This window comes from Amia ocellicauda, unplaced genomic scaffold, assembly GCF_036373705.1.
Source record: "Amia ocellicauda isolate fAmiCal2 unplaced genomic scaffold, fAmiCal2.hap1 HAP1_SCAFFOLD_80, whole genome shotgun sequence".
Classification (NCBI taxonomy): Eukaryota; Metazoa; Chordata; class Actinopteri; order Amiiformes; family Amiidae; genus Amia; species Amia ocellicauda.
The window spans coordinates 257,501-282,477 of NW_027103006.1; the positions used below are offsets into that span (position 1 = coordinate 257,501).

The following is a 24,977-nucleotide window of genomic DNA, read 5'->3' on the forward strand; positions in this document are numbered from 1 at the left end:
AATATTGGGTTCTGGTGTATTGAAATACAGGAGCTGCTGGATTTGTGTGTTTTCTTACCCCCTCACCATAGTTTGTCAAATGTTTAAACAACTGAACTTATATTCAAGGTTTGTTTCTCTTCATATGTTTTACTGGTTTACATTTGTCTCAGCAACCTGTTGAATGATTCTTCTGCTTTCAAAACAAAATGACAACAGGATGAATGCACACACTTGAAAATACAATACATGCAATGTTATGCATCATAGTGATGCAACCTCCTTTCAGTTTCATACTGCATGTCAATTGAAATCCTTACTGAAATGCACACCTTCTCAAGATTGCGCTTGACTGGCGTGTCAGGCACTCAATTACAGCTGTATTATCAAGACAATGTGTTCGTTTTGTAAAATATAGTTCCGGTCTGGTGTGGCACCCCAGCTAACGCACAACGTTGCCACAACGTTTCGTGTTAGCAGGGACTGTCTGCAGCGTGCTGGTGTGTCCCGGACTTTAGAGTAGAGAGACAGTTCAACTGCAAGTATGAGTGGCAGAAACGGATATTGCCTTCCCTTTAAGTAGAGGGTCAGGGACAGCCTCCCTGGCTTACGGCCATACTAGTCTGAATACGCCCGATCTCGTCCGATCTCGGAAGCTAAGCAGGTTCGGGCCTGGTTAGTACTTGGATGGGAGACCGCCTGGGAATACCAGGTGCTGTAAGCTTTTGCATCTTTTACACACCAGAGGGCGACAAATCACGAGTTTTAACTTTGGATACACGCAATTTCATCATTATTTCAGATTTGACTTCCCCAAATTCACAGGCATACAATAGATCTTGTTCTCCAACGTAAACGGTCCCTAGTAACTAGGGTACATTCGTAAATAAATTGAGCATCATGGCTAGAAGTGACTAAATGTTGCCTAATCTTTCTCATCGAGAAATGACACAATTACAGCAACACAAAAAGGAACTCCACCGGGCAATGTTCAGTGTTCACAAGGAGCCTCATTCAACACGCACGGTTCCATTCCCATTCATGCAAAGCACGAAAGTGTAAAACTTGGGAACATACTTGAGAGCAAAGATCACATTCAATCTCATTCAAGGCACGGATGTGAATGCAACGGGATGAAATTACTGAAATGATGCCTGCCCTCGAACTGTGATGATGGACTACCCGACTCGCCAATAATATTGGGTTCTGGTGTATTGAAATACAGGAGCTGCTGGATTTGTGTGTTTTCTTACCCCCTCACCATAGTTTGTCAAATGTTTAAACAACTGAACTTATATTCAAGGTTTGTTTCTCTTCATATGTTTTACTGGTTTACATTTGTCTCAGCAACCTGTTGAATGATTCTTCTGCTTTCAAAACAAAATGACAACAGGATGAATGCACACACTTGAAAATATAATACATGCAATGTTATGCATCATAGTGATGCAACCTCCTTTCAGTTTCATACTGCATGTCAATTGAAATCCTTACTGAAATGCACACCTTCTCAAGATTGCGCTTGACTGGCGTGTCAGGCACTCAATTACAGCTGTTTTATCAAGACAATGTGTTCGTTTTGTAAAATATAGTTCCGGTCTGGTGTGGCACCCCAGCTAACGCACAACGTTGCCACAACGTTGCCACAACGTTTCGTGTTAGCAGGGACTGTCTGCGGCGCGCTGGTGTGTCCCGGACTTTAGAGTAGAGAGACAGTTCATTTGCAAGTATGAGCGGCAGAAACGGATATTGCCTTCCCTTTAAGTAGAGCGTCAGGGACAGCCTCCCTGGCTTACGGCCATACTAGCCTGAATACGCCTGATCTCGGAAGCTAAGCAGGCTCGGGCCTGGTCAGTACTTGGATGGGAGACTGCCTGGGATTACCAGGTGCTGTAAGCTTTTGCATCTTTTACACACCAGAGGGCGACAAATCACGAGTTTTAACTTTGGATACACGCAATTTCATCATTATTTCAGATTTGACTTCCCCAAATACACAGGCATACAATAGATCTTGTTCTCCAACGTAAACGGTCCCTAGTAACTAGGGTACATTCGTAAATAAATTGAGCATCATGGCTAGAAGTGACTAAATGTTGCCTAATCTTTCTCATCGAGAAATGACACAATTACAGCAACACAAAAAGGAACTCCACCGGACAAAGTTCAGTGCTCACAAGGAGCCTCATTCAACACACACGGTTCCATTCCCATTCATGCAAAGCACGAAAGTGTAAAACTTGGGAACATACTTGAGAGCAAAGATCACATTCAATCTCATTCAAGGCACGGATGTGAATGCAACGGGATGAAATTACTGAAATGATGCCTGCCCTCGAACTGTGATGATGGACTACCCGACTCGCCAATAATATTGGGTTCTGGTGTATTGAAATACAGGAGCTGCTGGATTTGTGTGTTTTCTTACCCCCTCACCATAGTTTGTCAAATGTTTAAACAACTGAACTTATATTCAAGGTATGTTTCTCTTCATATGTTTTACTGGTTTACATTTGTCTCAGCAACCTGTTGAATGATTCTTCTGCTTTCAAAACAAAATGACAACAGGATGAATGCACACACTTGAAAATACAATACATGCAATGTTATGCATCATAGTGATGCAACCTCCTTTCAGTTTCATACTGCATGTCAATTGAAATCCTTACTGAAATGCACACCTTCTCAAGATTGCGCTTGACTGGCGTGTCAGGCACACAATTACAGCTGTTTTATCAAGACAATGTGTTCGTTTTGTAATATATAGTTCCGGTCTGGTGTGGCACCCCAGCTAACGCACAACGTTGCCACAATGTTGCCACAACGTGGCATGTAAGCAGGGACTGGCTGCAGCGCGCTGGTGTGTCCCGGGCTTTAGAGTAGAGAGACAGTTCAACTGCAAGTATGAGCGGCAGAAACGGATATTGCCTTCCCTTTAAGTAGAGCGTCAGGGACAGCCTTCCTGGCTTACGGCCATACTAGCCTGAATACGCCCGATCTCGGAAGCTAAGCAGGCTCCGGCCTGGTCAGTACTTGGATGGGAGACTGCCTGGGAATACCAGGTACTGTAAGCTTTTGCATCTTTTACACACCAGAGGGCGACAAATCACGAGTTTTAACTTTGGATACACGCAATTTCTTCATTATTTCAGATTTGACTTCCCCAAATACACAGGCATACAATAGATCTTGTTCTCCAACGTAAACGGTCCCTAGTAACTAGGGTACATTCGTAAATAAATTGAGCATCATGGCTAGAAGTGACTAAATGTTGCCTAATCTTTCTCATCGAGAAATGACACAATTACAGCAACACAAAAAGGAACTCCACCGGACAAAGTTCAGTGCTCACAAGGAGCCTCATTCAACACACACGGTTCCATTCCCATTCATGCAAAGCACGAAAGTGTAAAACTTGGGAACATACTTGAGAGCAAAGATCACATTCAATCTCATTCAAGTCACGGATGTGAATGCAACGGGATGAAATTACTGAAATGATGCCTGCCCTCGAACTGTGATGATGGACTACCCGACTCGCCAATAATATTGGGTTCTGGTGTATTGAAATACAGGAGCTGCTGGATTTGTGTGTTTTCTTACCCCCTCACCATAGTTTGTCAAATGTTTAAACAACTGAACTTATATTCAAGGTTTGTTTCTCTTCATATGTTTTACTGGTTTACATTTGTCTCAGCAACCTGTTGAATGATTCTTCTGCTTTCAAAACAAAATGACAACAGGATGAATGCACACACTTGAAAATACAATACATGCAATGTTATGCATCATAGTGATGCAACCTCCTTTCAGTTTCATACTGCATGTCAATTGAAATCCTTACTGAAATGCACACCTTCTCAAGATTGCGCTTGACTGGCATGTCAGGCACTCAATTACAGCTGTATTATCAAGACAATGTGTTCGTTTTGTAAAATATAGTTCCGGTCTGGTGTGGCACCCCAGCTAACGCACAACGTTGCCACAACGTTTCGTGTTAGCAGGGACTGTCTGCGGCGCGCTGGTGTGTCCCGGACTTTAGAGTAGAGAGACAGTTCAACTGCAAGTATGAGCGGCAGAAACGGATATTGCCTTCCCTTTAAGTAGAGCGTCAGGGACAGCTTCCCTGGCTTACGGCCATACTAGCCTGAATACGCCCGATCTCGTCCGATCTCGGAAGCTAAGCAGGCTCGGGCCTGGTCAGTACTTGGATGGGAGACCGCCTGGGAATACCAGGTGCTGTAAGCTTTTGCATCTTTTACACACCAGAGGGCGACAAATCACGAGTTTTAACTTTGGATACACGCAATTTCATCATTATTTCAGATTTGACTTCCCCAAATACACAGGCATACAATAGATCTTGTTCTCCAACGTAAACGGTCCCTAGTAACTAGGGTACATTCGTAAATAAATTGAGCATCATGGCTAGAAGTGACTAAATGTTGCCTAATCTTTCTCATCGAGAAATGACACAATTACAGCAACACAAAAAGGAACTCCACCGGACAAAGTTCAGTGCTCACAAGGAGCCTCATTCAACACACACGGTTCCATTCCCATTCATGCAAAGCACGAAAGTGTAAAACTTGGGAACATACTTGAGAGCAAAGATCACATTCAATCTCATTCAAGGCACGGATGTGAATGCAACGGGATGAAATTACTGAAATGATGCCTGCCCTCGAACTGTGATGATGGACTACCCGACTCGCCAATAATATTGGGTTCTGGTGTATTGAAATACAGGAGCTGCTGGATTTGTGTGTTTTCTTACCCCCTCACCATAGTTTGTCAAATGTTTAAACAACTGAACTTATATTCAAGGTTTGTTTCTCTTCATATGTTTTACTGGTTTACATTTGTCTCAGCAACCTGTTGAATGATTCTTCTGCTTTCAAAACAAAATGACAACAGGATGAATGCACACACTTGAAAATACAATACATGCAATGTTATGCATCATAGTGATGCAACCTCCTTTCAGTTTCATACTGCATGTCAATTGAAATCCTTACTGAAATGCACACCTTCTCAAGATTGCGCTTGACTGGCGTGTCAGGCACTCAATTACAGCTGTTTTATCAAGAGAATGTGTTCGTTTTGTAATATATAGTTCCGGTCTGGTGTGGCACCCCAGCTAACGCACAACGTTGCCACAATGTTGCCACAACGTGGCGTGTTAGCAGGGACTGTCTGCGGCGCGCTGGTGTGTCCCGGGCTTTAGAGTAGAGAGACAGTTCAACTGCAAGTATGAACGGCAGAAACGGATATTGCCTTCCCTTTAAGTAGAGCGTCAGGGACAGCCTCCCTTGCTTACGGCCATACTAGCCTGAATACGCCCGATCTCGTCCGATCTCGGAAGCTAAGCAGGCTCGGGCCTGGTCAGTACTTGGATGGGAGACCGCCTGGGAATACCAGGTGCTGTAAGCTTTTGCATCTTTTACACACCAGAGGGCGACAAATCACGAGTTTTAACTTTGGATACACGCAATTTCATCATTATTTCAGATTTGACTTCCCCAAATACACAGGCATACAATAGATCTTGTTCTCCAACGTAAACGGTCCCTAGTAACTAGGGTACATTCGTAAATAAATTGAGCATCATGGCTAGAAGTGACTAAATGTTGCCTAATCTTTCTCATCGAGAAATGACACAATTACAGCAACACAAAAAGGAACTCCACCGGACAATGTTCAGTGCTCACAAGGAGCTTCATTCAACACACACGGTTCCATTCCCATTCATGCAAAGCACGAAAGTGTAAAACTTGGGAACATACTTGAGAGCAAAGATCACATTCAATCTCATTCAAGGCACGGATGTGAATGCAACGGGATGAAATTACTGAAATGATGCCTGCCCTCGAACTGTGATGATGGACTACCCGACTCGCCAATAATATTGGGTTCTGGTGTATTGAAATACAGGAGCTGCTGGATTTGTGTGTTTTCTTACCCCCTCACCATAGTTTGTCAAATGTTTAAACAACTGAACTTATATTCAAGGTTTGTTTCTCTTCATATGTTTTACTGGTTTACATTTGTCTCAGCAACCTCAGCAAAAATGATTCTTCTACTTTCAAAACAAAATGACAACAGGATGAATGCACACACTTGAAAATACAATACATGCAATGTTATGCATCATAGTGATGCAACCTCCTTTCAGTTTCATACTGCATGTCAATTGAAATCCTTACTGAAATGCACACCTTCTCAAGATTGCGCTTGACTGGCGTGTCAGGCACTCAATTACAGCTGTTTTATCAAGACAATGTGTTCGTTTTGTAATATATAGTTCCGGTCTGGTGTGGCACCCCAGCTAACGCACAACGTTGCCACAATGTTGCCACAACGTGGCGTGTTAGCAGGGACTGTCTGCGGTGCGCTGGTGTGTCCCGGGCTTTAGAGTAGAGAGACAGTTCAACTGTAAGTATGAACGGCAGAAACGGATATAGCCTTCCCTTTAAGTAGAGCGTCAGGGACAGCCTCCCTGGCTTACGGCCATACTAGCCTGAATACGCCCGATCTCGTCCGATCTCGGAAGCTAAGCAGGCTCGGGCCTGGTCAGTACTTGGATGGGAGACCGACTGGGAATACCAGGTGCTGTAAGCTTTTGCATCTTTTACACACCAGAGGGCGACAAATCACGAGTTTTAACTTTGGATACACGCAATTTCATCATTATTTCAGATTTGACTTCCCCAAATACACAGGCATACAATAGATCTTGTTCTCCAACGTAAACGGTCCCTAGTAACTAGGGTACATTCATAAATAAATTGAGCATCATGGCTAGAAGTGACTAAATGTTGCCTAATCTTTCTCATCGAGAAATGACACAATTACAGCAACACAAAAAGGAACTCCACCGGACAAAGTTCAGTGCTCACAAGGAGCCTCATTCAACACACATGGTTCCATTCCCATTCATGCAAAGCACGAAAGTGTAAAACTTGGGAACATACTTGAGAGCAAAGATCACATTCAATCTCATTCAAGGCACGGATGTGAATGCAACGGGATGAAATTACTGAAATGATGCCTGCCCTCGAACTGTGATGATGGACTACCCGACTCGCCAATAATATTGGGTTCTGGTGTATTGAAATACAGGAGCTGCTGGATTTGTGTGTTTTCTTACCCCCTCACCATAGTTTGTCAAATGTTTAAACAACTGAACTTATATTCAAGGTTTGTTTCTCTTCATATGTTTTACTGGTTTACATTTGTCTCAGCAACCTCAGCAAAAATGATTCTTCTACTTTCAAAACAAAATGACAACAGGATGAATGCACACACTTGAAAATACAATACATGCAATGTTATGCATCATAGTGATGCAACCTCCTTTCAGTTTCATACTGCATGTCAATTGAAATCCTTACTGAAATGCACACCTTCTCAAGATTGCGCTTGACTGGCGTGTCAGGCACTCAATTACAGCTGTTTTATCAAGACAATGTGTTCGTTTTGTAATATATAGTTCCGGTCTGGTGTGGCACCCCAGCTAACGCACAACGTTGCCACAACGTTTCGTGTTAGCAGGGACTGTCTGCGGCGCGCTGGTGTGTCCCGGACTTTAGAGTAGAGAGACAGTTCAACTGCAAGTATGAGCGGCAGAATCGGATATTGCCTTCCCTTTAAGTAGAGCGTCAGGGACAGCTTCCCTGGCTTACGGCCATACTAGCCTGAATACGCCCGATCTCGTCCGATCTCGGAAGCTAAGCAGGCTCGGGCCTGGTCAGTACTTGGATGGGAGACCGCCTGGGAATACCAGGTGCTGTAAGCTTTTGCATCTTTTACACACCAGAGGGCGACAAATCACGAGTTTTAACTTTGGATACACGCAATTTCATCATTATTTCAGATTTGACTTCCCCGAATACACAGGCATACAATAGATCTTGTTCTCCAACGTAAACGGTCCCTAGTAACTAGGGTACATTCGTAAATAAATTGAGCATCATGGCTAGAAGTGACTAAATGTTGCCTAATCTTTCTCATCGAGAAATGACACAATTACAGCAACACAAAAAGGAACTCCACCGGACAAAGTTCAGTGCTCACAAGGAGCCTCATTCAACACACACGGTTCCATTCCCATTCATGCAAAGCACGAAAGTGTAAAACTTGGGAACATACTTGAGAGCAAAGATCACATTCAATCTCATTCAAGGCACGGATGTGAATGCAACGGGATGAAATTACTGAAATGATGCCTGCCCTCGAACTGTGATGATGGACTACCCGACTCGCCAATAATATTGGGTTCTGGTGTATTGAAATACAGGAGCTGCTGGATTTGTGTGTTTTCTTACCCCCTCACCATAGTTTGTCAAATGTTTAAACAACTGAACTTATATTCAAGGTTTGTTTCTCTTCATATGTTTTACTGGTTTACATTTGTCTCAGCAACCTGTTGAATGATTCTTCTGCTTTCAAAACAAAATGACAACAGGATGAATGCACACACTTGAAAATACAATACATGCAATGTTATGCATCATAGTGATGCAACCTCCTTTCAGTTTCATACTGCATGTCAATTGAAATCCTTACTGAAATGCACACCTTCTCAAGATTGCGCTTGACTGGCGTGTCAGGCACTCAATTACAGCTGTTTTATCAAGACAATGTGTTCGTTTTGTAATATATAGTTCCGGTCTGGTGTGGCACCCCAGCTAACGCACAACGTTGCCACAACGTTTCGTGTTAGCAGGGACTGTCTGCGGCGCGCTGGTGTGTCCCGGACTTTAGAGTAGAGAGACAGTTCAACTGCAAGTATGAGCGGCAGAAACGGATATTGCCTTCCCTTTAAGTAGAGCGTCAGGGACAGCTTCCCTGGCTTACGGCCATACTAGCCTGAATACGCCCGATCTCGTCCGATCTCGGAAGCTAAGCAGGCTCGGGCCTGGTCAGTACTTGGATGGGAGACCGCCTGGGAATACCAGGTGCTGTAAGCTTTTGCATCTTTTACACACCAGAGGGCGACAAATCACGAGTTTTAACTTTGGATACACGCAATTTCATCATTATTTCAGATTTGACTTCCCCGAATACACAGGCATACAATAGATCTTGTTCTCCAACGTAAACGGTCCCTAGTAACTAGGGTACATTCGTAAATAAATTGAGCATCATGGCTAGAAGTGACTAAATGTTGCCTAATCTTTCTCATCGAGAAATTACACAATTACAGCAACACAAAAAGGAACTCCACCGGACAAAGTTCAGTGCTCACAAGGAGCCTCATTCAACACACACGGTTCCATTCCCATTCATGCAAAGCACGAAAGTGTAAAACTTGGGAACATACTTGAGAGCAAAGATCACATTCAATCTCATTCAAGGCACGGATGTGAATGCAACGGGATGAAATTACTGAAATGATGCCTGCCCTCGAACTGTGATGATGGACTACCAGACTCGCCAATAATATTGGGTTCTGGTGTATTGAAATACAGGAGCTGCTGGATTTGTGTGTTTTCTTACCCCCTCACCATAGTTTGTCAAATGTTTAAACAACTGAACTTATATTCAAGGTTTGTTTCTCTTCATATGTTTTACTGGTTTACATTTGTCTCAGCAACCTGTTGAATGATTCTTCTGCTTTCAAAACAAAATGACAACAGGATGAATGCACACACTTGAAAATATAATACATGCAATGTTATGCATCATAGTGATGCAACCTCCTTTCAGTTTCATACTGCATGTCAATTGAAATCCTTACTGAAATGCACACCTTCTCAAGATTGCGCTTGACTGGCGTGTCAGGCACTCAATTACAGCTGTTTTATCAAGACAATGTGTTCGTTTTGTAAAATATAGTTCCGGTCTGGTGTGGCACCCCAGCTAACGCACAACGTTGCCACAACGTTGCCACAAAGTTTCGTGTTAGCAGGGACTGTCTGCGGCGCGCTGGTGTGTCCCGGACTTTAGAGTAGAGAGACAGTTCATTTGCAAGTATGAGCGGCAGAAACGGATATTGCCTTCCCTTTAAGTAGAGCGTCAGGGACAGCCTCCCTGGCTTACGGCCATACTAGCCTGAATACGCCCGATCTCGGAAGCTAAGCAGGCTCGGGCCTGGTCAGTACTTGAATGGGAGACCGCCTGGGAATACCAGGTGCTGTAAGCTTTTGCATCTTTTACACACCAGAGGGCGACAAATCACGAGTTTTAACTTTGGATACACGCAATTTCATCATTATTTCAGATTTGACTTCCCCGAATACACAGGCATACAATAGATCTTGTTCTCCAACGTAAACGGTCCCTAGTAACTAGGGTACATTCGTAAATAAATTGAGCATCATGGCTAGAAGTGACTAAATGTTGCCTAATCTTTCTCATCGAGAAATGACACAATTACAGCAACACAAAAAGGAACTCCACCGGACAAAGATCAGTGCTCACAAGGAGCCTCATTCAACACACACGGTTCCATTCCCATTCATGCAAAGCACGAAAGTGTAAAACTTGGGAACATACTTGAGAGCAAAGATCACATTCAATCTCATTCAAGGCACGGATGTGAATGCAACGGGATGAAATTACTGAAATGATGCCTGCCCTCGAACTGTGATGATGGACTACCCGACTCGCCAATAATATTGGGTTCTGGTGTATTGAAATACAGGAGCTGCTGGATTTGTGTGTTTTCTTACCCCCTCACCATAGTTTGTCAAATGTTTAAACAACTGAACTTATATTCAAGGTTTGTTTCTCTTCATATGTTTTACTGGTTTACATTTGTCTCAGCAACCTCAGCAAAAATGATTCTTCTACTTTCAAAACAAAATGACAACAGGATGAATGCACACACTTGAAAATACAATACATGCAATGTTATGCATCATAGTGATGCAACCTCCTTTCAGTTTCATACTGCATGTCAATTGAAATCCTTACTGAAATGCACACCTTCTCAAGATTGCGCTTGACTGGCGTGTCAGGCACTCAATTACAGCTGTTTTATCAAGACAATGTGTTCGTTTTGTAATATATAGTTCCGGTCTGGTGTGGCACCCCAGCTAACGCACAACGTTGCCACAACGTTTCGTGTTAGCAGGGACTGTCTGCGGCGCGCTGGTGTGTCCCGGACTTTAGAGTAGAGAGACAGTTCAACTGCAAGTATGAGCGGCAGAAACGGATATTGCCTTCCCTTTAAGTAGAGCGTCAGGGACAGCCTCCCTGGCTTACGGCCATACTAGCCTGAATACGCCCGATCTCGTCCGATCTCGGAAGCTAAGCAGGCTCGGGCCTGGTCAGTACTTGGATGGGAGACCGCCTGGGAATACCAGGTGCTGTTAGCTTTTGCATCTTTTACACACCAGAGGGCGACAAATCACGAGTTTTAACTTTGGATACACGCAATTTCATCATTATTTCAGATTTGACTTCCCCGAATACACAGGCATACAATAGATCTTGTTCTCCAACGTAAACGGTCCCTAGTAACTAGGGTACATTCGTAAATAAATTGAGCATCATGGCTAGAAGTGACTAAATGTTGCCTAATCTTTCTCATCGAGAAATTACACAATTACAGCAACACAAAAAGGAACTCCACCGGACAAAGTTCAGTGCTCACAAGGAGCCTCATTCAACACACACGGTTCCATTCCCATTCATGCAAAGCACGAAAGTGTAAAACTTGGGAACATACTTGAGAGCAAAGATCACATTCAATCTCATTCAAGGCACGGATGTGAATGCAACGGGATGAAATTACTGAAATGATGCCTGCCCTCGAACTGTGATGATGGACTACCCGACTCGCCAATAATATTGGGTTCTGGTGTATTGAAATACAGGAGCTGCTGGATTTGTGTGTTTTCTTACCCCCTCACCATAGTTTGTCAAATGTTTAAACAACTGAACTTATATTCAAGGTTTGTTTCTCTTCATATGTTTTACTGGTTTACATTTGTCTCAGCAACCTGTTGAATGATTCTTCTGCTTTCAAAACAAAATGACAACAGGATGAATGCACACACTTGAAAATACAATACATGCAATGTTATGCATCATAGTGATGCAACCTCCTTTCAGTTTCATACTGCATGTCAATTGAAATCCTTACTGAAATGCACACCTTCTCAAGATTGCGCTTGACTGGCGTGTCAGGCACTCAATTACAGCTGTTTTATCAAGACAATGTGTTCGTTTTGTAATATATAGTTCCGGTCTGGTGTGGCACCCCAGCTAACGCACAACGTTGCCACAATGTTGCCACAACGTGGCGTGTTAGCAGGGACTGTCTGCGGTGCGCTGGTGTGTCCCGGGCTTTAGAGTAGAGAGACAGTTCAACTGTAAGTATGAACGGCAGAAACGGATATTGCCTTCCCTTTAAGTAGAGCGTCAGGGACAGCCTCCCTGGCTTACGGCCATACTAGCCTGAATACGCCCGATCTCGTCCGATCTCGGAAGCTAAGCAGGCTCGGGCCTGGTCAGTACTTGGATGGGAGACCGACTGGGAATACCAGGTGCTGTAAGCTTTTGCATCTTTTACACACCAGAGGGCGACAAATCACGAGTTTTAACTTTGGATACACGCAATTTCATCATTATTTCAGATTTGACTTCCCCAAATACACAGGCATACAATAGATCTTGTTCTCCAACGTAAACGGTCCCTAGTAACTAGGGTACATTCATAAATAAATTGAGCATCATGGCTAGAAGTGACTAAATGTTGCCTAATCTTTCTCATCGAGAAATGACACAATTACAGCAACACAAAAAGGAACTCCACCGGACAAAGTTCAGTGCTCACAAGGAGCCTCATTCAACACACATGGTTCCATTCCCATTCATGCAAAGCACGAAAGTGTAAAACTTGGGAACATACTTGAGAGCAAAGATCACATTCAATCTCATTCAAGGCACGGATGTGAATGCAACGGGATGAAATTACTGAAATGATGCCTGCCCTCGAACTGTGATGATGGACTACCCGACTCGCCAATAATATTGGGTTCTGGTGTATTGAAATACAGGAGCTGCTGGATTTGTGTGTTTTCTTACCCCCTCACCATAGTTTGTCAAATGTTTAAACAACTGAACTTATATTCAAGGTTTGTTTCTCTTCATATGTTTTACTGGTTTACATTTGTCTCAGCAACCTCAGCAAAAATGATTCTTCTACTTTCAAAACAAAATGACAACAGGATGAATGCACACACTTGAAAATACAATACATGCAATGTTATGCATCATAGTGATGCAACCTCCTTTCAGTTTCATACTGCATGTCAATTGAAATCCTTACTGAAATGCACACCTTCTCAAGATTGCGCTTGACTGGCGTGTCAGGCACTCAATTACAGCTGTTTTATCAAGACAATGTGTTCGTTTTGTAATATATAGTTCCGGTCTGGTGTGGCACCCCAGCTAACGCACAACGTTGCCACAACGTTTCGTGTTAGCAGGGACTGTCTGCGGCGCGCTGGTGTGTCCCGGACTTTAGAGTAGAGAGACAGTTCAACTGCAAGTATGAGCGGCAGAATCGGATATTGCCTTCCCTTTAAGTAGAGCGTCAGGGACAGCCTCCCTGGCTTACGGCCATACTAGCCTGAATACGCCCGATCTCGTCCGATCTCGGAAGCTAAGCAGGCTCGGGCCTGGTCAGTACTTGGATGGGAGACCGCCTGGGAATACCAGGTGCTGTAAGCTTTTGCATCTTTTACACACCAGAGGGCGACAAATCACGAGTTTTAACTTTGGATACACGCAATTTCATCATTATTTCAGATTTGACTTCCCCGAATACACAGGCATACAATAGATCTTGTTCTCCAACGTAAACGGTCCCTAGTAACTAGGGTACATTCGTAAATAAATTGAGCATCATGGCTAGAAGTGACTAAATGTTGCCTAATCTTTCTCATCGAGAAATTACACAATTACAGCAACACAAAAAGGAACTCCACCGGACAAAGTTCAGTGCTCACAAGGAGCCTCATTCAACACACACGGTTCCATTCCCATTCATGCAAAGCACGAAAGTGTAAAACTTGGGAACATACTTGAGAGCAAAGATCACATTCAATCTCATTCAAGGCACGGATGTGAATGCAACGGGATGAAATTACTGAAATGATGCCTGCCCTCGAACTGTGATGATGGACTACCCGACTCGCCAATAATATTGGGTTCTGGTGTATTGAAATACAGGAGCTGCTGGATTTGTGTGTTTTCTTACCCCCTCACCATAGTTTGTCAAATGTTTAAACAACTGAACTTATATTCAAGGTTTGTTTCTCTTCATATGTTTTACTGGTTTACATTTGTCTCAGCAACCTGTTGAATGATTCTTCTGCTTTCAAAACAAAATGACAACAGGATGAATGCACACACTTGAAAATACAATACATGCAATGTTATGCATCATAGTGATGCAACCTCCTTTCAGTTTCATACTGCATGTCAATTGAAATCCTTACTGAAATGCACACCTTCTCAAGATTGCGCTTGACTGGCGTGTCAGGCACTCAATTACAGCTGTTTTATCAAGACAATGTGTTCGTTTTGTAAAATATAGTTCCGGTCTGGTGTGGCACCCCAGCTAACGCACAACGTTGCCACAACGTTGCCACAAAGTTTCGTGTTAGCAGGGACTGTCTGCGGCGCGCTGGTGTGTCCCGGACTTTAGAGTAGAGAGACAGTTCATTTGCAAGTATGAGCGGCAGAAACGGATATTGCCTTCCCTTTAAGTAGAGCGTCAGGGACAGCCTCCCTGGCTTACGGCCATACTAGCCTGAATACGCCCGATCTCGGAAGCTAAGCAGGCTCGGGCCTGGTCAGTACTTGGATGGGAGACCGCCTGGGAATACCAGGTGCTGTAAGCTTTTGCATCTTTTACACACCAGAGGGCGACAAATCACGAGTTTTAACTTTGGATACACGCAATTTCATCATTATTTCAGATTTGACTTCCCCAAATACACAGGCATACAATAGATCTTGTTCTCCAACGTAAACGGTCCCTAGTAACTAGGGTACATTCGTAAATAAATTGAGCATCATGGCTAGAAGTGACTAAATGTTGCCTAATCTTTCTCATCGAGAAATGACACAATTACAGCAACACAAAAAGGAACTCCACCGGACAAAGTTCAGTGCTCACAAGGAGCCTCATTCAACACACACGGTTCCATTCCCATTCATGCAAAGCACGAAAGTGTAAAACTTGGGAACATACTTGAGAGCAAAGATCACATTCAATCTCATTCAAGGCACGGATGTGAATGCAACGGGATGAAATTACTGAAATGATGCCTGCCCTCGAACTGTGATGATGGACTACCCGACTCGCCAATAATATTGGGTTCTGGTGTATTGAAATACAGGAGCTGCTGGATTTGTGTGTTTTCTTACCCCCTCACCATAGTTTGTCAAATGTTTAAACAACTGAACTTATATTCAAGGTTTGTTTCTCTTCATATGTTTTACTGGTTTACATTTGTCTCAGCAACCTGTTGAATGATTCTTCTGCTTTCAAAACAAAATGACAACAGGATGAATGCACACACTTGAAAATACAATACATGCAATGTTATGCATCATAGTGATGCAACCTCCTTTCAGTTTCATACTGCATGTCAATTGAAATCCTTACTGAAATGCACACCTTCTCAAGATTGCGCTTGACTGGCGTGTCAGGCACTCAATTACAGCTGTTTTATCAAGACAATGTGTTCGTTTTGTAATATATAGTTCCGGTCTGGTGTGGCACCCCAGCTAACGCACAACGTTGCCACAACGTTTCGTGTTAGCAGGGACTGTCTGCGGCGCGCTGGTGTGTCCCGGACTTTAGAGTAGAGAGACAGTTCAACTGCAAGTATGAGCGGCAGAAACGGATATTGCCTTCCCTTTAAGTAGAGCGTCAGGGACAGCCTCCCTGGCTTACGGCCATACTAGCCTGAATACGCCCGATCTCGTCCGATCTCGGAAGCTAAGCAGGCTCGGGCCTGGTCAGTACTTGGATGGGAGACCGCCTGGGAATACCAGGTGCTGTAAGCTTTTGCATCTTTTACACACCAGAGGGCGACAAATCACGAGTTTTAACTTTGGATACACGCAATTTCATCATTATTTCAGATTTGACTTCCCCAAATACACAGGCATACAATAGATCTTGTTCTCCAACGTAAACGGTCCCTAGTAACTAGGGTACATTCGTAAATAAATTGAGCATCATGGCTAGAAGTGACTAAATGTTGCCTAATCTTTCTCATCGAGAAATGACACAATTACAGCAACACAAAAAGGAACTCCACCGGACAAAGTTCAGTGCTCACAAGGAGCCTCATTCACCACACACGGTTCCATTCCCATTCATGCAAAGCACGAAAGTGTAAAACTTGGGAACATACTTGAGAGCAAAGATCACATTCAATCTCATTCAAGGCACGGATGTGAATGCAACGGGATGAAATTACTGAAATGATGCCTGCCCTCGAACTGTGATGATGGACTACCCGACTCGCCAATAATATTGGGTTCTGGTGTATTGAAATACAGGAGCTGCTGGATTTGTGTGTTTTCTTACCCCCTCACCATAGTTTGTCAAATGTTTAAACAACTGAACTTATATTCAAGGTTTGTTTCTCTTCATATGTTTTACTGGTTTACATTTGTCTCAGCAACCTGTTGAATGATTCTTCTGCTTTCAAAACAAAATGACAACAGGATGAATGCACACACTTGAAAATACAATACATGCAATGTTATGCATCATAGTGATGCAACCTCCTTTCAGTTTCATACTGCATGTCAATTGAAATCCTTACTGAAATGCACACCTTCTCAAGATTGCGCTTGACTGGCGTGTCAGGCACTCAATTACAGCTGTATTATCAAGACAATGTGTTCGTTTTGTAAAATATAGTTCCGGTCTGGTGTGGCACCCCAGCTAACGCACAACGTTGCCACAACGTTTCGTGTTAGCAGGGACTGTCTGCAGCGTGCTGGTGTGTCCCGGACTTTAGAGTAGAGAGACAGTTCAACTGCAAGTATGAGCGGCAGAAACGGATATTGCCTTCCCTTTAAGTAGAGGGTCAAGGACAGCCTCCCTGGCTTACGGCCATACTAGCCTGAATACGCCCGATCTCATCCGATCTCGGAAGCTAAGCAGGCTCGGGCCTGGTTAGTACTTGGATGGGAGACCGCCTGGGAATACCAGGTGCTGTAAGCTTTTGCATCTTTTACACACCAGAGGGCGACAAATCACGAGTTTTAAATTTGGATACACGCAATTTCATCATTATTTCAGATTTGACTTCCCCAAATACACAGGCATACAATAGATCTTGTTCTCCAACGTAAACGGTCCCTAGTAACTAGGGTACATTCGTAAATAAATTGAGCATCATGGCTAGAAGTGACTAAATGTTGCCTAATCTGTCTCATCGAGAAATGACACAATTACAGCAACACAAAAAGGAACTCCACCGGAAAAAAGTTCAGTGCTCACAAGGAGCCTCATTCAACACACACGGTTCCATTCCCATTCATGCAAAGCACGAAAGTGTAAAACTTGGGAACATACTTGAGAGCAAAGATCACATTCAATCTCAATCAAGGCACGGATGTGAATGCAACGGGATGAAATTACTGAAATGATGCCTGCCCTCGAACTGTGATGATGGACTACCCGACTCGCCAATAATATTGGGTTCTGGTGTATTGAAATACAGGAGCTGCTGGATTTGTGTGTTTTCTTACCCCCTCACCATAGTTTGTCAAATGTTTAAACAACTGAACTTATATTCAAGGTTTGTTTCTCTTCATATGTTTTACTGGTTTACATTTGTCTCAGCAACCTGTTGAATGATTCTTCTGCTTTCAAAACAAAATGACAACAGGATGAATGCACACACTTGAAAATATAATACATGCAATGTTATGCATCATAGTGATGCAACCTCCTTTCAGTTTCATACTGCATGTCAATTGAAATCCTTACTGAAATGCACACCTTCTCAAGATTGCGCTTGACTGGCGTGTCAGGCACTCAATTACAGCTGTTTTATCAAGACAATGTGTTCGTTTTGTAAAATATAGTTCCGGTCTGGTGTGGCACCCCAGCTAACGCACAACGTTGCCACAATGTTGCCACAACGTGGCGTGTTAGCAGGGACTGTCTGCGGCACGCTGGTGTGTCCCGGGCTTTAGAGTAGAGAGACAGTTCAACTGTAAGTATGAACGGCAGAAACGGATATTGCCTTCCCTTTAAGTAGAGCGTCAGGGACAGCCTCCCTGGCTTACGGCCATACTAGCCTGAATACGCCCGATCTCGTCCGATCTCGGAAGCCAAGCAGGCTCGGGCCTGGTCAGTACTTGGATGGGAGACCGCCTGGGAATACCAGGTGCTGTAAGCTTTTGCATCTTTTACACACCAGAGGGCGACAAATCACGAGTTTTAACTTTGGATACACGCAATTTCATCATTATTTCAGATTTGACTTCCCCAAATACACAGGCATACAATAGATCTTGTTCTCCAACGTAAACGGTCCCTAGTAACTAGGGTACATTCGTAAATAAATTGAGCATCATGGCTAGAAGTGACTAAATGTTGCCTAATCTTTCTCATCGAGAAATGACACAATTACAGCAACACAAAAAGGAACTCCACCGGACAAAGTTCAGTGCTCACAAGGAGCCTCATTCAACACACACGGTTCCATTCCCATTCATGCAAAGCACGAAAGTGTAAAACTTGGGAACATACTTGAGAGCAAAGATCACATTCAATCTCATTCAAGGCACGGATGTGAATGCAACGGGATGAAATTACTGAAATGATGCCTGCCCTCGAACTGTGATGATGGACTACCCGACTCGCCAATAATATTGGGTTCTGGTGTATTGAAATACAGGAGCTGCTGGATTTGTGTGTTTTCTTACCCCCTCACCATAGTTTGTCAAATGTTTAAACAACTGAACTTATATTCAAGGTTTGTTTCTCTTCATATGTTTTACTGGTTTACATTTGTCTCAGCAACCTGTTGAATGATTCTTCTGCTTTCAAAACAAAATGACAACAGGATGAATGCACACACTTGAAAATACAATACATGCAATGTTATGCATCATAGTGATGCAACCTCCTTTCAGTTTCATACTGCATGTCAATTGAAATCCTTACTGAAATGCACACCTTCTCAAGATTGCGCTTGACTGGCGTGTCAGGCACTCAATTACAGCTGTTTTATCAAGACAATGTGTTCGTTTTGTAATATATAGTTCCGGTCTGGTGTGGCACCCCAGCTAACGCACAACGTTGCCACAATGTTGCCACAACGTGGCGTGTTAGCAGGGACTGTCTGCGGCGCGCTGGTGTGTCCCGGGCTTTAGAGTAGAGAGACAGTTCAACTGTAAGTATGAACGGCAGAAACGGATATTGCCTTCCCTTTAAGTAGAGCGTCAGGGACAGCCTCCCTGGCTTACGGCCTACTAGCCTGAATACGCCCGATCTCGTCCGATCTCGGAAGCTAAGCAGGCTCGGGCCTGGTCAGTACTTGGATGGGAGACCGCCTGGGAATACCAGGTGCTGCAAGCTTTTGCATCTTTTACACACCAGAGGGCGACAAATCACGATTTTTAACTTTGGATACACGCAATTTCATCATTATTTCAGATTTGACTTCCCCAAATACACAGGCATACAATAGATCTTGTTCTCCAACGTAAACGGTCCCTAGTAACTAGGGTACATTCGTAAATAAATTGAGCATCATGGCTAGAAGTGACTAAATGTTGCCTAATCTTTCTCATCGAGAAATGACACAATTACAGCAACACAAAAAGGAACTCCACCGGACAAAGTTCACTGCTCACAAGGAGCCTCATTCAACACACACGGTTCCATTCCCATTCATGCAAAGCACGAAAGTGTAAAACTTGGGAACATACTTGAGAGCAAAGATCACATTCAATCTCATTCAAGGCACGGATGTGAATGCAACGGGATGAAATTACTGAAATGATGCCTGCCCTCGAACTGTGATGATGGACTACCCGACTCGCCAATAATATTGGGTTCTGGTGTATTGAAATACAGGAGCTGCTGGATTTGTGTGTTTTCTTACCCCCTCACCATAGTTTGTCAAATGTTTAAACAACTGAACTTATATTCAAGGTTTGTTTCTCTTCATATGTTTTACTGGTTTACATTTGTCTCAGCAACCTGTTGAATGATTCTTCTGCTTTCAAAACAAAATGACAACAGGATGAATGCACACACTTGAAAATACAATACATGCAATGTTATGCATCATAGTGATGCAACCTCCTTTCAGTTTCATACTGCATGTCAATTGAAATCCTTACTGAAATGCACACCTTCTCAAGATTGCGCTTGACTGGCGTGTCAGGCACTCAATTACAGCTGTTTTATCAAGACAATGTGTTCGTTTTGTAATATATAGTTCCGGTCTGGTGTGGCACCCCAGCTAACGCACAACGTTGCCACAACGTTTCGTGTTAGCAGGGACTGTCTGCAGCGTGCTGGTGTGTCCCGGACTTTAGAGTAGAGAGACAGTTCAACTGCAAGTATGAGCGGCAGAAACGGATATTGCCTTCCCTTTAAGTAGAGGGTCAAGGACAGCCTCCCTGGCTTACGGCCATACTAGCCTGAATACGCCCGATCTCGTCCGATCTCGGAAGCTAAGCAGGCTCGGGCCTGGTCAGTACTTGGATGGGAGACCGCCTGGGAATACCAGGTGCTGTAAGCTTTTGCATCTTTTACACACCAGAGGGCGACAAATCACGAGTTTTAACTTTGGATACACGCAATTTCATCATTATTTCAGATTTGACTTCCCCAAATACACAGGCATACAATAGATCTTGTTCTCCAACGTAAACGGTCCCTAGTAACTAGGGTACATTCGTAAATAAATTGAGCATCATGGCTAGAAGTGACTAAATGTTGCCTAATCTTTCTCATCGAGAAATGACACAATTACAGCAATACAAAAAGGAACTCCACCGGACAAAGTTCAGTGCTCACAAGGAGCCTCATTCAACACACACGGTTCCATTCCCATTCATGCAAAGCACGAAAGTGTAAAACTTGGGAACATACTTGAGAGCAAAGATCATATTCAATCTCATTCAAGGCACGGATGTGAATGCAACGGGATGAAATTACTGAAATGATGCCTGCTCTCGAACTGTGATGATGGACTACCCGACTCGCCAATAATATTGGGTTCTGGTGTATTGAAATACAGGAGCTGCTGGATTTGTGTGTTTTCTTACCCCCTCACCATAGTTTGTCAAATGTTTAAACAACTGAACTTATATTCAAGGTTTGTTTCTCTTCATATGTTTTACTGGTTTACATTTGTCTCAGCAACCTGTTGAATGATTCTTCTGCTTTCAAAACAAAATGACAACAGGATGAATGCACACACTTGAAAATACAATACATGCAATGTTATGCATCATAGTGATGCAACCTCCTTTCAGTTTCATACTGCATGTCAATTGAAATCCTTACTGAAATGCACACCTTCTCAAGATTGCGCTTGACTGGCGTGTCAGGCACTCAATTACAGCTGTATTATCAAGACAATGTGTTCGTTTTGTAAAATATAGTTCCGGTCTGGTGTGGCACCCCAGCTAACGCACAACGTTGCCACAACGTTTCGTGTTAGCAGGGACTGTCTGCAGCGTGCTGGTGTGTCCCGGACTTTAGAGTAGAGAGACAGTTCAACTGCAAGTATGAGCGGCAGAAACGGATATTGCCTTCCCTTTAAGTAGAGGGTCAAGGACAGCCTCCCTGGCTTACGGCCATACTAGCCTGAATACGCCCGATCTCGTCCGATCTCGGAAGCTAAGCAGGCTCGGGCCTGGTTAGTACTTGGATGGGAGACCGCCTGGGAATACCAGGTGCTGTAAGCTTTTTCATCTTTTACACACCAGAGGGCGACAAATCACGAGTTTTAACTTTGGATACACGCAATTTCATCATTATTTCAGATTTGACTTCCCCAAATACACAGGCATACAATAGATCTTGTTCTCCAACGTAAACGGTCCCTAGAAACTAGGGTACATTCGTAAATAAATTCAGCATCATGGCTAGAAGTGACTAAATGTTGCCTAATCTATCTCATCGAGAAATGACACAATTACAGCAACACAAAAAGGAACTCCACCGGACAAAGTTCAGTGCTCACAAGGAGCCTCATTCAACACACACGGTTCCATTCCCATTCATGCAAAGCACGAAAGTGTAAAACTTGGGAACATACTTGAGAGCAAAGATCACATTCAATCTCATTCAAGGCACGGATGTGAATGCAACGGGATGAAATAACTGAAATGATGCCTGCCCTCGAACTGTGATGATGGACTACCCGACTCGCCAATAATATTGGCTTCTGGTGTATTGAAATACAGGAGCTGCTGGATGTGTGTGTTTTCTTACCCCCTCACCATAGTTTGTCAAATGTTTAAACAACTGAACTTATATTCAAGGTTTGTTTCTCTTCATATGTTTTACTGGTTTACATTTGTCTCAGCAACCTGTTGAATGATTCTTCTGCTTTCAAAACAAAATGACAACAGGATGAATGCACACACTTGAAAATACAATACATGCAATGTTATGCATCATAGTGATGCAACCTCCTTTCAGTTTCATACTGCATGTCAATTGAAATCCTTACTGAAATGCACACCTTCTCAAGATTGCGCTTGACTGGCGTGTCAGGCACTCAATTACAGCTGTTTTATCAAGACAATGTGTTCGTTTTGTAATATATAGTTCCGGTCTGGTGTGGCACCCCAGCTAACGCACAACGTTGCCACAACGTTTCGTGTTAGCAGGGACTGTCTGCGGCGCGCTGGTGTGTCCCGGACTTTAGAGTAGAGAGACAGTTCAACTGCAAGTATGAGCGGCAGAAACGGATATTGCCTTCCCTTTAAGTAGAGCGTCAGGGATAGCCTCCCTGGCTTACGGCCATACTAGCCTGAATACGCCCGATCTCGTCCGATCTCGGAAGCTAAGCAGGCTCGGGCCTGGTCAGTACTTGGATGGGAGACCGCCTGGGAATACCAGGTGCTGTAAGCTTTTGCATCTTTTACACACCAGAGGGCGACAAATCACGAGTTTTAACTTTGGATACACGCAATTTCATCATTATTTCAGATTTGACTTCCCCAAATACACAGGCATACAATAGATCTTGTTCTCCAACGTAAACGGTCCCTAGTAACTAGGGTACATTCGTAAATAAATTGAGCATCATGGCTAGAAGTGACTAAATGTTGCCTAATCTATCTCATCGAGAAATGACACAATTACAGCAACACAAAAAGGAACTCCACCGGACAAAGTTCAGTGCTCACAAGGAGCCTCATTCAACACAAACGGTTCCATTCCCATTCATGCAAAGCACGAAAGTGTAAAACTTTGGAACATACTTGAGAGCAAAGATCACATTCAATCTCATTCAAGGCACGGATGTGAATGCAACGGGATGAAATTACTGAAATGATGCCTGCCCTCGAACTGTGATGATGGACTACCCGACTCGCCAATAATATTGGGTTCTGGTGTATTGAAATACAGGAGCTGCTGGATTTGTATGTTTTCTTACCCCCTCACCATACTTTCTCAAATGTTTAAACAACTGAACTTATATTCAAGGTTTGTTTCTCTTCATATGTTTTACTGGTTTACATTTGTCTCAGCAACCTGTTGAATGATTCTTCTGCTTTCAAAACAAAATGACAACAGGATGAATGCACACACTTGAAAATACAATACATGCAATGTTATGCATCATAGTGATGCAACCTCCTTTCAGTTTCATACTGCATGTCAATTGAAATCCTTACTGAAATGCACACCTTCTCAAGATTGCGCTTGACTGGCGTGTCAGGCACTAAATTACAGCTGTTTTATCAAGACAATGTGTTCGTTTTGTAATATATAGTTCCGGTCTGGTGTGGCACCCCAGCTAACGCACAACGTTGCCACAATGTTGCCACAACGTGGCATGTTAGCAGGGACTGTCTGCGGCGCACTGGTGTGTCCCGGGCTTTAGAGTAGAGAGACAGTTCAACTGTAAGTATGAACGGCAGAAACGGATATTGCCTTCCCTTTAAGTAGAGCGTCAGGGACAGCCTCCCTGGCTTACGGCCATACTAGCCTGAATACGCCCGATCTCGTCCGATCTCGGAAGCTAAGCAGGCTCGGGCCTGGTCAGTACTTGGATGGGAGACCGCCTGGGAATACCAGGTGCTGTAAGCTTTTGCATCTTTTACACGCCAGAGGGCGACAAATCACGAGTTTTAACTTTGGATACACGCAATTTCATCATTATTTCAGATTTGACTTCCCCAAATACACAGGCATACAATAGATCTTGTTCTCCAACGTAAACGGTCCCTAGTAACTAGGGTACATTCGTGAATAAATTGAGCATCATGGCTAGAAGTGACTAAATGTTGCCTAATCTTTCTCATCGAGAAATGACACAATTACAGCAACACAAAAAGGAACTCCACCGGACAAAGTTCAGTGCTCACAAGGAGCCTCATTCAACACACACGGTTCCATTCCCATTCATGCAAAGCACGAAAGTGTAAAACTTGGGAACATACTTGAGAGCAAAGATCACATTCAATCTCATTCAAGGCACGGATGTGAATGCAACGGGATGAAATTACTGAAATGATGCCTGCCCTCGAACTGTGATGATGGACTACCCGACTCGCCAATAATATTGGGTTCTGGTGTATTGAAATACAGGAGCTGCTGGATTTGTGTGTTTTCTTACCCCCTCACCATAGTTTGTCAAATGTTTAAACAACTGAACTTATATTCAAGGTTTGTTTCTCTTCATATGTTTTACTGGTTTACATTTGTCTCAGCAACCTGTTGAATGATTCTTCTGCTTTCAAAACAAAATGACAACAGGATGAATGCACACACTTGAAAATACAATACATGCAATGTTATG

The 24,977-nt window shown here is 43.4% G+C and overlaps 17 non-coding genes and 4 pseudogenes across 17 annotated transcripts; all 21 read left to right on the forward strand.

Moving 5' to 3' along the window:
* The first annotated feature begins 584 nt into the window (after positions 1-584).
* LOC136743555 (5S ribosomal RNA) lies at positions 585-703 on the forward strand. Its single transcript, XR_010815613.1, has one exon. It is a non-coding gene; the product is annotated as a 5S ribosomal RNA (ribosomal RNA).
* A 1,066-nt stretch (positions 704-1,769) lies between these two features.
* LOC136743746 (uncharacterized) lies at positions 1,770-1,878 on the forward strand (annotated as a pseudogene).
* Positions 1,879-2,944: 1,066 nt separating this feature from the next.
* On the forward strand, positions 2,945-3,053 carry LOC136743744 (uncharacterized; annotated as a pseudogene).
* A 1,055-nt stretch (positions 3,054-4,108) lies between these two features.
* On the forward strand, positions 4,109-4,227 carry LOC136743422 (5S ribosomal RNA). Its single transcript, XR_010815485.1, has one exon. It is a non-coding gene; the product is annotated as a 5S ribosomal RNA (ribosomal RNA).
* A 1,066-nt stretch (positions 4,228-5,293) lies between these two features.
* LOC136743423 (5S ribosomal RNA) lies at positions 5,294-5,412 on the forward strand. Its single transcript, XR_010815486.1, has one exon. It is a non-coding gene; the product is annotated as a 5S ribosomal RNA (ribosomal RNA).
* Positions 5,413-6,481: 1,069 nt separating this feature from the next.
* Positions 6,482-6,600, forward strand: LOC136743539 (5S ribosomal RNA). The gene has a single exon (XR_010815598.1). It is a non-coding gene; the product is annotated as a 5S ribosomal RNA (ribosomal RNA).
* Positions 6,601-7,658: 1,058 nt separating this feature from the next.
* Positions 7,659-7,777, forward strand: LOC136743424 (5S ribosomal RNA). The gene has a single exon (XR_010815487.1). It is a non-coding gene; the product is annotated as a 5S ribosomal RNA (ribosomal RNA).
* Positions 7,778-8,832: 1,055 nt separating this feature from the next.
* LOC136743425 (5S ribosomal RNA) lies at positions 8,833-8,951 on the forward strand. Its single transcript, XR_010815488.1, has one exon. It is a non-coding gene; the product is annotated as a 5S ribosomal RNA (ribosomal RNA).
* Positions 8,952-10,017: 1,066 nt separating this feature from the next.
* On the forward strand, positions 10,018-10,126 carry LOC136743734 (uncharacterized; annotated as a pseudogene).
* Positions 10,127-11,184: 1,058 nt separating this feature from the next.
* Positions 11,185-11,303, forward strand: LOC136743562 (5S ribosomal RNA). The gene has a single exon (XR_010815620.1). It is a non-coding gene; the product is annotated as a 5S ribosomal RNA (ribosomal RNA).
* Positions 11,304-12,369: 1,066 nt separating this feature from the next.
* Positions 12,370-12,488, forward strand: LOC136743540 (5S ribosomal RNA). Its single transcript, XR_010815599.1, has one exon. It is a non-coding gene; the product is annotated as a 5S ribosomal RNA (ribosomal RNA).
* A 1,058-nt stretch (positions 12,489-13,546) lies between these two features.
* On the forward strand, positions 13,547-13,665 carry LOC136743426 (5S ribosomal RNA). Its single transcript, XR_010815489.1, has one exon. It is a non-coding gene; the product is annotated as a 5S ribosomal RNA (ribosomal RNA).
* A 1,066-nt stretch (positions 13,666-14,731) lies between these two features.
* On the forward strand, positions 14,732-14,840 carry LOC136743723 (uncharacterized; annotated as a pseudogene).
* Positions 14,841-15,895: 1,055 nt separating this feature from the next.
* Positions 15,896-16,014, forward strand: LOC136743428 (5S ribosomal RNA). The gene has a single exon (XR_010815491.1). It is a non-coding gene; the product is annotated as a 5S ribosomal RNA (ribosomal RNA).
* Positions 16,015-17,069: 1,055 nt separating this feature from the next.
* On the forward strand, positions 17,070-17,188 carry LOC136743503 (5S ribosomal RNA). Its single transcript, XR_010815562.1, has one exon. It is a non-coding gene; the product is annotated as a 5S ribosomal RNA (ribosomal RNA).
* A 1,067-nt stretch (positions 17,189-18,255) lies between these two features.
* On the forward strand, positions 18,256-18,374 carry LOC136743529 (5S ribosomal RNA). The gene has a single exon (XR_010815588.1). It is a non-coding gene; the product is annotated as a 5S ribosomal RNA (ribosomal RNA).
* Positions 18,375-19,440: 1,066 nt separating this feature from the next.
* Positions 19,441-19,558, forward strand: LOC136743707 (5S ribosomal RNA). Its single transcript, XR_010815760.1, has one exon. It is a non-coding gene; the product is annotated as a 5S ribosomal RNA (ribosomal RNA).
* A 1,055-nt stretch (positions 19,559-20,613) lies between these two features.
* LOC136743429 (5S ribosomal RNA) lies at positions 20,614-20,732 on the forward strand. The gene has a single exon (XR_010815492.1). It is a non-coding gene; the product is annotated as a 5S ribosomal RNA (ribosomal RNA).
* A 1,055-nt stretch (positions 20,733-21,787) lies between these two features.
* Positions 21,788-21,906, forward strand: LOC136743393 (5S ribosomal RNA). The gene has a single exon (XR_010815457.1). It is a non-coding gene; the product is annotated as a 5S ribosomal RNA (ribosomal RNA).
* A 1,055-nt stretch (positions 21,907-22,961) lies between these two features.
* Positions 22,962-23,080, forward strand: LOC136743430 (5S ribosomal RNA). The gene has a single exon (XR_010815493.1). It is a non-coding gene; the product is annotated as a 5S ribosomal RNA (ribosomal RNA).
* A 1,066-nt stretch (positions 23,081-24,146) lies between these two features.
* Positions 24,147-24,265, forward strand: LOC136743431 (5S ribosomal RNA). The gene has a single exon (XR_010815494.1). It is a non-coding gene; the product is annotated as a 5S ribosomal RNA (ribosomal RNA).
* Positions 24,266-24,977: the final 712 nt, after the last annotated feature.